The sequence below is a fragment of the Bufo bufo genome, chromosome 2, assembly GCF_905171765.1.
Source record: "Bufo bufo chromosome 2, aBufBuf1.1, whole genome shotgun sequence".
Classification (NCBI taxonomy): Eukaryota; Metazoa; Chordata; class Amphibia; order Anura; family Bufonidae; genus Bufo; species Bufo bufo.
This window is the reverse complement of record NC_053390.1, coordinates 292,126,423-292,139,068: the sequence shown is the minus strand read 5'-3', so window position 1 is coordinate 292,139,068 and position 12,646 is coordinate 292,126,423.

The window sequence follows — 12,646 nt, the reverse complement described above, 5'->3', positions numbered from 1 at the left end:
AGTAATGTCTATAATACTCATTCGATAATCCATTCGGGACTGGGGATTTACCCTAGGGAGGGATAGTATCAGTTTTTTCAGTTCTGACTCTGAGATTGGGGCATTTAAAAGGGCCAGTTGCGTGGGAGAAAGTTGGGGCAATTGAGCTTTACCCAAAAAGTCCTGGACTAAGGAGTCATAGTTGGCAGGCATTAAATAACTATCCCTAAGGATGTATAAGTCATGGTAGTAAAGACGAAATTGTTCTGCTATGTCTCTAGGATCGAGAAGTTTAGCTTTAGACAATGGGTGTAACAGAAAGGGGATTCTGGATTTCACTCGTTGATTTTTGAGCTTGTTGGCCAGTAGTTTACCCACCTTGTTGCCTTGGGCATAATATCTAGCTTTCGAGAACAGAAGTGATTTATTAAAATCCCTATCAAGGATATTCATTAGCTTATCTCTTTCTGTGCGCAATTCATTTACAGTTTCTGCGGAAGTTTGCCATTTATTTCTCACTTCCAAAACTTTAATTTTATCCAGTGTGGAGACTAGGTCACTTTCCCGTTTTTTCTTCCCAATATGGCTCAGTTTGATTAATATACCACTAACAAAAGCTTTGTGGCATGCCACACTGTGAGTGGATCAGGGACAGAGTCTGCGTTCAGCTGAAAGTATTCCTGTAATGCTTGTGTGATAAGGGCGCTTATGTTTAGGGTGAGAGAGGAGGTACGTGTTGTTTTTCCAGACAGGAGGAGGAGTGGATTGGAATTGTTCTGCTATCTGCAAAAGTATAGGGGCATGATCTGACCATTGAACATATCTATTCGGAAGTATGATGAATGGGAAGGGGAGAAAAAGGTTTAGTCCCTCTCTTGACCATGCTGAGCCCGCCAGAAATCTATTAGGCCTTCGGAGTCTAAAAATGCTGCTAGGCCCGTAGGGGAGTGTCTAGAGGGATTAGTTGTATCAAGAGAAGGGTCAACAATGGAATTGAGATCTCCGCATATCATCAATTTACCTTGTTTGACCTTGTGGACCCTTCTGATAACTTTGTGTAGGAAGGACATCTGGTGTTCATTAGGAACATATACATTCACTATCGTGTACTTAATGTTGTTCACCACGCATACCAAAATCACGTACCTGCCCCTCTGATCTATAACCTGGGAAATCAGAGAGAAAGAGATGGAGTTTTTAATGGCTATAAATACACCTTTGGATTTCTTAATATTATTGGAATGAATAATTATTGGGAATAGACGATGTTTAATCCTGCAGGAATCCTTTTGCAACAGGTGAGATTCCTGTATACAAAGTATGTCTGCCCCACTAGACATCGCCTCGCTCCACAGATATGATCTTTTTTGTGGGCAGTTTAACCCCTTGGAGTTAATGGAAAGAATTTTCAGTCACATGGTCTCGGATAGGAGTGCTGAGATCGGCTGATGTTGTGCTCAAAGCGACCTAAAGGGGAGACAAGCATAGGGAGAAGCATTGCATAAAAAGAGTTAGTAGGTAAAACATAAAAAGAAAAAAGAAAAGTCCAAAATAGAGACAAGGCTCTATCTACAGGAAGGGGCAAAAGTTCCATGTTGAAGCCGAAAGCTGAAATTGTTTCAAACGTAAGTAATATATAACACAACAAGAGATGCACCAAAGAGGAGCTGTATAATAATACAGCTGACAATAATAGCTACGTCCACCCAAGCCACTTTTAGTGAAAGATAACATTATAGTGGACGTGGGGGACACCCGTGTTTGGAAAAGCAAGGGTGATCCTAAGAGATGGTAGATAGGCGAATTGGCAGTAGAGAACTAAGACATCCAAATAATGAGTATCGGGTGGTCTCTTGAAGAGGTTGATCAATGCTGCTTGCCTACGTAGTGTTCTCAGGTATTCCAGGAGTGTAGATGAAGTCATTTATTAAGGCGAGGCTACATAAAAATCATTTCCAGACCTGTTTGTGAGGCGCTCAAGGATGAAGCGGGATTGTCTCAGGGCCAGAAATGTGGATGTGCCATCCCTGAAGTAGTGCTTTTTCGTCTTCAAAGGTGCGAACCAGATGAGTGTGACCATCTTTGGAGACAAGTAGCTTCAGTGGGTAGCCCCATTTATAAATGATGTTGTGTTTGCGCAAGGCGGTTGTGATGGGTAGCAGGGTGCGGCGTTGTCTCAATGTGGCCGCAGAGAGATCCGTATATAATCGGACAGATTGATAGGGGGCAGGGAGAGTACCCAATTTCCTGGCTGCCAACATTACAGCTTCTTTTGTGGGAAAAAAGTGAATGTGTGCCAATGTGTCCCTAGGGACCTCTAGACCCATGTGTTTTGGTTTTGGAATTCTCTGAGCCCTATCTATGATGAGTTCCTAGGGTGAGAATCGGGGTACGAGAGTCTTAAACATCTTCTCAATATAGGAAGACAGCTCAGAGTTGGAGACGTCTTCTGAAATATCACGGAATTTGATATTATTTCTCCGTGAGCGGTCTTCTAGATCTGCCATTTTCATTTTAATACCTTCCAACTCATCTGCCATTCCATTATACGCATCAATGACTTCGTTTTGAGATGAAGCGAACTCAGACATCTTGGACTCTATATGTGACAATCTCTGGTCTACATCTTGCAGTTTAGAGGATAAGGGGGTAATAAGGGCCACCAAATCCTGATGCATGGATGATTTCAATGCTAGTAGCATCTGCTTTAATGTGTCCTCTGACACAGGTTTTTCTGATGCAAGATAATTAATGAAGTTGTCATCGCCAGGTAATACAGCGCTATATAAGGGGGAGACCTGACTGACCTGGTTTCCAAGAGGTTGTTCCACTCTGGGTCTCCGTTTCTGCGGGCTGGAGGAAGGAGAGGAGTCCTGCTCCATCTTCAAATCGTGCACGGCCGGTACTCGCCTCCCTGACATCCTCCGGTGTGGAGGGAAATTATGGTGAGTTGGGGCGAGAGGTGTCCGGAATCTCTGAAGGGGGAGAGGGAGTGTTAGGGTCGGGAGCAGGCACAGGCGATAGCGTGCGCAGCGGGGACAGAGCTGCTGTTAAGTCAGGGCTCCGGGCGCCATCTTGGATTCTTCCTCTTTCAAAGTACTTCTCTAAATTCTCGCCGTCCACCCTCGGGAGCAATCTCTTTGACTTCCCCATTCTGTTAGGGAGCTGATCGGGCGTCCACCAGTCGAATTCCGGGGGGAATTGTGTAATATATGATGGGATAAGGTCGCTATGGTGCAGGAGCTGTGTGTTCAGGCATCCATTACTCTCGGCAGCCAAGCCACGCCCCCCCATGCTGTTCACATTTTAACATAATGAGACCAAGGCGACACCTAACAATTGATAAACAGTACCTTGCCATTGCAAGGCTTCCCATTTAAGGGAAGTGGGAGACACCCAAGTGTCACATCAGACCATTCGAAACCATTTACATCAGCGTGCTAGGCAACCTGCTAGGGTACCTGACCACACCACCAGACACAAGCATCATCATCTAGCATGGCCCAGGAAGCATCTACACTGGACTAGGGACCAGTGGGCCTCAGTGCTGTTCACTGATGAAAGTCGATTCACACTGAGCAGAAATGAATGGCGCCAACGATGTTGGAGACATCAAGGAAAGCGCTATGCATCAGCCACTGTTGTCACCAGACGAGCCTTAGGTGGTGGTGGTGTTACAGTGTGGGCAGGTGTGTCTAGTCAATACAGAACTGCCCTACACTTTGTGAATAGTACAGTGACAAGCTCATACTACTTGAATAACATCATTAATCCAGTCATTGCGCCTATGTATGAACAACACATTTCATCTTCATGGATAACAATGCGCCAGCCTATCGAGGTCGCATCATTAGGGAATGACTGCTGGAGACTGGGGTACCTCAAATGGAATGGCCTGCACTTTCTCCAGACCTGAATCCCATTGAAAACCTATGGGATCAGCTGAGTCGCGGTGTAGAGGCTCATAACTCTGTACCCCAGAACCTCAATGACCTGAGGGCCGCCCTTAAGAAGAGTGGGATGCCATGCCTCAGCAGACAATAAGTCAAAGTCGACTTGTGAACAGCATGAGACATCATTATCAAGCTCTAATTGATGCTCAAGGCCACATGACAAGTTTTTGAGTCATTGACATTTTCTTTTGGTGGTATACCCACCACAGTTGGCTTTTGTTTGAATACATTTTTGAGCTAAGGAAATCACCATTGCATGCTTCTATTTAAATGCCCTACTTTTATGGTATAATATCACTGTAGCATGAACTTTTTACGATTTCCATAAATTTCTTTAAATTTCTAAACTTTTTGTGAGTAGTGTATATTCAATTTTCAGCGTAGGCACATTTCTTAAACAGTGTTAATACATTTCTGGTTGAACCAGAAAAGGTTGTCTCCAGATACTGTACCTTATCCAGATGCACTTTCCTATATCAAGCTATGCTACGCTCTAGGCAAGTCTGGGGGCACAACATTCACAAAGCTTTTCTATTATGCCCACTGCAGTGTGTAGATCCTAAGACAGACCCGTATTCCATCTCTCTGGTATGACTGGGGGACTTAGGCAGTTGAAACTCAGCAAAGGGCTGTGGAGTCCAGTCTGTTTCCTCACACCCTCCAGTTTGGCTGCTAGACCTTCTGAATGATAATTAATTTCCTTACTCATTCTGGTAAATTCCCTGAAGTTCCTCTCTGGGCCCCAAAATCTGACTGTAGCTCCTCATAGGATTCAGGTGCTAGCTAGTACCAAGTCTGGCAGTGGGTACATAGTTTGCTGGACAGGTTACCTGTATCCCAACAGTTATGTCAAATTTATATACTGTAGCATTAAATTTATCCTTTATTGGAAATTTGGACACCTAGCCCAAACCCTGACCAACTGCCCCATACCATTATGCCTCTTTACAGCAGAGTAGGCATCATGCATTCCGGTAGGTAGCAGTAACTGGGCATCCATCAAACCAGGATTCATACATCAGCTTGGCAGTTAGAGCAAGGAGATACATTATTCCAGTGAAGACAGAGTCTGAGGACAGCGTGCTTTACACTACCAAAGACAGTGCATCTTATGACAGTACCAGGCGTGAAGTCAGCGAGTTCTTCAGTATGTCCTATACTACTACAATCAATGTTTTTATATGAATATTGCATGGCTGTGTGCTTTTGATCTTGACTATATCTGCAATCAATGTGACTAAAACACCTGTATACAGTTATTGGTAGGGCGTCTATGTACTATTGGCCATATCATGTACGTCTCCATCTCTGTCATAGGAGCTTTTGCAGAAACCTGCACCAGGAGCGCTCGCGAAGGATGGAAGTGGTAGCAGTGACACAGATAGAAAGATATGGCTGTTTTACTGACCACCAGCTCACCAATAGCTACTTAGTCGACTCGTCCAAAGAACGAGGCAGCACTGCAAAGTAGCGTGAAAGGGTGATGACCCCAAACTTTATTCCCCAGGCAACGTTTCGGCCTACTCAATGAGGCCTTTGTCAAGCAATACAACAGTGTTCAAAATCGGTATATATACCCAAATACCAAAAGGTGCAAGACACATGATACAAATTAAGTGATAATGAAACACATGATGAAAATGGCGCATGATCACGTGACATCAAAGGCAATAAATATATTCGCTCATTACAAAAAGTGCATAAATATATTAAAAACCAATTGTTGCATACAGTGAGAAATTCATAAATACTGTGAGTATGCAATGCTCGTATAACATCTAAATAATGGATTAATAAGCTTGTGTATCAGTGCAAAAGTGCTCGTACCGGTTACAAAAGGGTTAAAAGATCATCTGTAGTAAAAATCTACAGCTGTATCCAATTACAATATTGTTTATTTAAAATAGCATCGCTTACCATTGGTGGTTCAGTCTGACTGCAAGTTACTGGCGTCCCCGTCTGTACAGTGCGCATACGCTGAGACAGAAAGTCCGTCCTATCCTCCCCAGCGCGAGCGGCATAGCCCCGAACTCCCGTCCACGTAATCGGCAACGTGACGATGGGGAACGCATCACTCGCATCAGAGGGAGAAGAAGGAGAGAACTATGTGACTCAGCAACAGCCAATCTGCATAGGGGGTGTGTCCGGTCACCTTGGTGACTCAGAATTGTTGGTAAACAATCTGAAGAAACATCAGTGGGAACATTTAGATAGACCCCGCAATGGGTGCGGGCAAAGATTAATCATACCAGACTTAGTGAATTACAGGGAACTGGGGTGGCATGTGTTATGTCGCGGAGGCAACCGTGATGGTGCCTCAGCACCACTGGTGAACTCAACTGCTAACCACCAGGCCACTAATGGGTAATCAGAAGTTCAATATCGTGTCCCCCCTTAGTCCCTACACTCAGATCCATACTTTTAGATGACAGAGGTGGGATTAACCCTTCCCTCTTGACTACAGTGTAAAATGGTGTAACATAAGAGAGGGACCAAAATCTGTTCCATCCACTATTGCTATAGTTATGACTACCGTAAAGGTACACTGTGGTCAGCCACGATAGTCAAATGATCACCACCACTGTAGAAATAAAACTGTCATCGAAACACATCATCATGCAAGAAATAATCACACTCCTAGATGGAACCACTGATGTCCAGAGTTTCTTCATGTAGTGTAACAAGGCCATATTGCGCGGAGACAAGGAACCACTTCTGGCTTCGCTAGCTGAAAGAGGACAAAGGACCTACAGCATATCCAAAATTCTATAGAAAAAAGGAAAGACAAAAATTAAATCAATTTAAAGGAAAAATAACACTGTTGCATATTCCCAATACCAGGTTGGACAAATTAGATCCCCCATGCTCACAGAACAAACTACACCTATTTATTAAACAGATCCCATTTGAATTCTGTATTCAGACCCTCAGGTTTAAGTGTGCGCAACCGATGTATCCATACTAATTCACGCTGTTTTAATGTCAACTCTCTATTACCTCCTCTTTTAAGATGCTTGGACACAAGGAGATCTTTCTTTTTCTGTCGTATCGTATATCTGTGTTGGTTGAGCCTTGTCTTTAGATCCAAAGTGGTCTCTCCAACATAAAGGAGACCACATGGACATTGCAGCAGATAAATAACAAATGTACTGTCACATGTTAGGTAATGGCAGATCTCAAACTGAGTATTTAGGTGGGATGTACAAATTTGTCACCTTTCAGCATATAGCTTCAATTGACACAACTCAAACATGGGAAGCATCCATTTCTTTTAGGACCTATATAGGTCTGGGTTAATGTTTTATCCCCAACCACATATGCTCTTACAAGTTTGTAACGCAGGTTGGGGGACCTTCTATAAGACATTAAGGGGGAGGCAGCGAATTCCTTAACTAGGCCATATTACTTTTCAAAATAGGCCAGTGTTTTTTAATTACCCCTGCTACCTGATAACTACCCTCTGTGTAAGTAGAAATGAAGGGGACCCTGTCACTGGTGTATTTCTTGGTTGACCCAGAGGAGCCAGACCCCATTGTGTCTAGGTGTCTCTGGACCAACCTTTTAGGGTAACCTCTACGGGTAAACTTCTCCGACATCTCTGACAGTCTAAGGTCACATACCTCCGGATCCCTTACGATCCGCTGAACCCGAAGAAATTGACTACGTGGTAGTGATTTGATAATAGAGCGCGGGTGACAACTCTCAAACCTTAACAGTTTATTACAATCAGTTGGTTTGGTATAAAGGTCATTCATTAGCATGTTATCCTGAATCCTCACCATGGTGTCCAAAAATTGAACCTGTTCAGTGGAATGTGTAAGGGTAAACTGACTCAGTACCGCATTCAGGAAGTGGTGAAATGACAAACATATCATCTATATATCTCCACCACCCCAGCACATGGCTGAAGTGGTGGGAGACATAGACATGTCCTGCCTCAAGGTCTGACATAAAGATGTTGGCATAAGTCGGCGCAATTGCAGGTAGTAGCCATCTTTGAAAGCAAAGTAGTTGTATTTTAATACTACGCTAAGGAGGTCAATGATGAACTCTTTACACTCATCTGTATATTGTGTTTTGAAGAGGCATCTCCGAACAGCCTCAACCCCTCTATCATGATTGATAGAGGTGTAGAGGCTGACCACATCGAAGGATGCCAATTTGGTGTTTGGAGTCACTGACACTTTGGAGATGTTTTCTAGGAAGTCACCTGTATCTCGTATATATGACTTAGAGGCAATAGCAAAATGGCGTAATATCTTGTCTAAGAAGATGGCGATATTAGAGAAAACAGAATCCCTACCCGAAACTATGGGTCTCCCCGGAGGGTTAACAAGAGACTTGTGAATTTTAGGTAACACATATATCAACTGTGTTTTCGGATGTGTCACTAATAAATAGGTATATAGAGGTCCATCAATCAGACCACCAGACCTAGCAGTATACAAGATGTTGGTGATTACTCTTATCAAATCAAATTTGGGATCATGATTGAGACCTCTATAGACTTTATCATCACCTAGTTGTCTATGGATCTCAGAAGTGTACCATTCTGTATCCATAACAACAACGGCTCCCCCCTTGTCTGCCGGCTTGACAGTGAGGGAACTGTTGTTGCACAACTCCTCAATAGCTGTCACCACCAGTTCTGTGAGAAGGTCTGTCAGACGTCCTTCTCTACCTCTTGCATGACGTTCTTTGTTTTGGTTTCACTTTGTCATCTCCTTTCCTTCTCCCAGGTGTCACCTATTTAGACTAATCGTCTCCCTTTATATTCCCTCCCATACTGCCACACTTTGCGGTTTATGCTACTTCCTGGATGAAGTGTTCACTGCTGGAGGCTGCTGATGCTGCTGTTTGCTCAGATAAGTCTTTTCGTGTATTGTGTTTCCTTGCTGGCTTGATTCTAGGTGACCCTGACTCCGTCCGTATTAAGTGCAGGGAGCCAGTGGTCGTGTCCCCTCACTATTATAGGGTTTTCAGGTGTCACACAGTCTTAGGTATGTGGGCATGCAATCGTCTACCATTGAGACCCTTGCATGGGCATAGCAGTCAGGGAGAGCTCTTAGGGTTTTATAGGGCTCACCTATATGCTCCTTAGTTTGGGATCAAGCCAGTCGGACGTTTATTCATAAGCTCCAGCTATCTGCAACATCATCCGTGACATTATAAACCGCCGTAACCGTCTTAATCATGGATCCGGTTTCAGCCTTGGTTGACCACATGCAAGGTCTTTCGCTGGAGGTAGCAGATCTCCGTAAAACTGTGTCTCAGTTTCAGGTGACCGGTTCTGCTGGCATTCATGGAGTTTGTTCCGAGCCTAAGATCTCGCTTCCGGATACGTTCTCCGGGGGTAGTGAGAATTTTGTTCGCTTTAGAGAGGCTTGCAAACTCCATTTTCGCCTACTTCCCCATTCTTCTGGTGATGAGGAGCAGAGGGTGGGGATCATCATCTCGCTGCTCAGGGATAACGCTCAGTCTTGGGCCTTTTCGCTGTCAGTGGGGGCACAGCCCCTCCGATCGGTGGATGAATTTTTTGTAGCCCTGGGGCAGATATATGATGACCCGGATCGTATTGCTCTGGCTGAATCTAAACTGCGTCTTTTTTGCCAGGGTAAACAGTCCGCAGAGATATATTGTTCTGAATTTCAGAGATGGGCAGCTGATACTAGTTGGAATGATGCTGCACTCAGAAGTCAATTTTGCCATGGTCTTTCGGAAAGATTGAAAGATGCATTTGCTTTTCATGAGAGACCAGCCTCGTTAGAATCTGCCATGTCTCTAGCTGTTCGTATTGACAGGCGTCTTAGAGAGAGAGAGGAGACTACTCCTTCCTGTCATATTCAGCCCAAGGACAGTGGGGCTGTCTCATTCAGTGTGCAGGGGTCTCAGTCTCTCTCAATCCCCTCTGAGGAGGAGGCCATGCAGCTGGGTTTGCTTGCCTCTGATAGTAGAGGATTCAGCTCTCAGAGGAGGGTTTGTTTCTGTTGTGGGGGTATAAATCATTTGGCTAATGTTTGCCCCTCTAGGAGATTCATGGAGTTTTCTGAGGGTAATAAAAAAGAAAAGAAAAAAACCCTCTAAAAACTTTCCATTTGCTACTATTGGCAAGGTTGATGCAGAAATTGAAGGTTTGCCGTTTGCTTGTAGTTCCCGTTTTCTTCTAACTGCCAGGGTGGCGCTAGACAGCAAGAACATTGTTTGTGAGATTTTTGTAGATAGTGGAGCAGCTGTCAATCTCATTGATAATCAGTTTGCAATAACGCATGGTTTCCAGGTATTCACTTTGGAAAAGGATATACCTGTTTTTGCTATCGATTCCGCTCCACTTTCTCAAAGATTGTTAAAGGGCATAGTTCACAATATCCGTTTGACTGTGGGTGACGCTCATGTTGAGGATATGTCATGTTTCGTCCTAAGCGGATTACCTACTCCTCTAGTGTTGGGGCTACCCTGGCTCACTAAACATAACCCCACCATTGATTGGCAAGCAAGGCAAATAAATGGTTGGAGTGAGTTTTGCAGAAAGAATTGCCTCTTGGCGTCTCTTTCAGAGGTTTCTACCAAGACTGTACCATCTTTTCTCTCTGAATTTTCGGATGTGTTTTCCGAGAGTGGTGTCCAGGAGTTGCCCCCTCACCGGGAGTACGACTGCCCTATTAACCACCTCAGCTCCCCTAGCTTAAACACCCTTAATGACCAGGCCACTTTTTACAATTCTGCACTACACTACTTTCACCGTTTATTGCCCCGGTCATGCAACTTACCACCCAAATGAATTTTACCTCCTTTTCTTCTCACTAATAGAGCTTTCATTTGGTGGTATTTCATTGCTGCTGACATTTTTACTTTTTTTGTTATTAATCAAAATTTTACAAAATTTTTGCAAAAAAATGAAATTTTTCACTTTCAGTTGTAATTTTTTTTTTTAAAAAACGACATCTATATATAAATTTTTCTCTAAATTTATTGTTCTACATGTCTTTGATAAAAAAAAAATGTTTGGGTGAAAAAAAAATGGTTTGGGTAAAAGTTATAGCGTTTACAAACTATGGTACAAAAATGTGAATTTCCGCTTTTTGAAGCAGCTCTGACTTTCTGAGCACCTGTCATGTTTCCTGAGGTTCTACAATGCCCAGACAGTAGAAAAACCCTACAAATAACCCCATTTTGGAAAGTAGACACCCTAAGGTATTCGCTGATGGGCATAGTGAGTTCATAGAACTTTTTATTTTTTGTCACAAGTTAGCGGAAAATGATGATTTTTTTTTTTCCTTACAAAGTCTCATATTCCACTAACTTGTGACAAAAAATAAAAACTTCCATGAACTCACTATGCCCATCGCGAAATACCTTGGGGTGTCTTCTTTCCAAAATGGGGTCACTTGTGGGGTAGTTATACTGCCCTGGCATTTTAGGGGCCCTAATGTGTGGGAAGTAGTTTGAAATCAAAATGTGTAAAAAATGCCCTGTGAAATCCTAAAGGTGCTCTTTGGAATGTGGGCCCCTTTGCCCACCTAGGCTGCAAGAAAGTGTCACACATGTGGTATCGCCGTACTCAGGAGAAGTTGGGCAATGTGTTTTGGGGTGTCATTTTACATATACCCATGCTGGGTGAGATAAATATCTTGGTCAAATGCCAACTTTGTATAAAAAAAATGGAAAAGTTGTCTTTTGCCGAGATATTTCTCTCACCCAGCACGGGTATATGTAAAAAGACACCCCAAAACACATTGTCCTACTTCTTCTGAGTACGGTGATACAGATGTGTGACACTTTTTTGCAGCCTAGGTGGGAAAATGGGCCCACATTCCAAAGAGCACCTTTCGGATTTCACAGGGCATTTTTTACACATTTTGATTTCAAACTACTTCTCACACATTAGGGCCCCTAAAATGCCAGGGCAGTATAACTACCCCACAAGTGACCCAATTTTGGAAAGAAGACACCCCAAGGTATTTCGTGATGGGCATAGTGAGTTCATGGAAGTTTTTATTTTTTGTCACAAGTTAGTGGAATATGAGACTTTGTAAGAAAAAAAAATATATAAAAAATCATCATTTTCCACTAACTTGTGACAAAAAATTAAAAATTCTAGGAACTCGCCATGCCCCTCACGGAATACCTTGGGGTGTCTTCTTTCCAAAAATTTTTCTCACAAAGTCTCCCTTTCCGCTAACTTGGGACAAAAAGTTCAATCTTTCATGGACTCAATATGCCCCTCAGCGAATACCTTGGGGTGTCTTCTTTCCGAAATGGGGTCACATGTGGGGTATTTATACTGCCCTGGCATTTTAGGGGCCCTAAAGCGGGAGAAGAAGTCTGGAATATAAATGTCTAAAAAATTTTACGCATTTGGATTCCGTCAGAGGTATGGTGAGTTCATGTGAGATTAAATTTTTTGTCACAAGTTAGTGGAATATGAGACTTTGTAAGAAAAAACAAAAAAACAAACAAAATTTTTTTTCCCACTAACTTGTGCCAAAAAAATGTCTGAATGGAGCCTTACAGGGGGGTGATCAATGACAGGGGGGTGATCAGGGAGTCTATATGGGGTGATCATTCATTGTCATTGATCACCCCCCTGTAAGGCTCCATTCAGACGTCCGTATGTGTTTTGCGGATCCGATCCATGCATCCGTGGATCCGTAAAACACATACTGACATCTGAATGGAGCCTTACAGGGGGGTGATCAATGACAGGGGGGTGATCA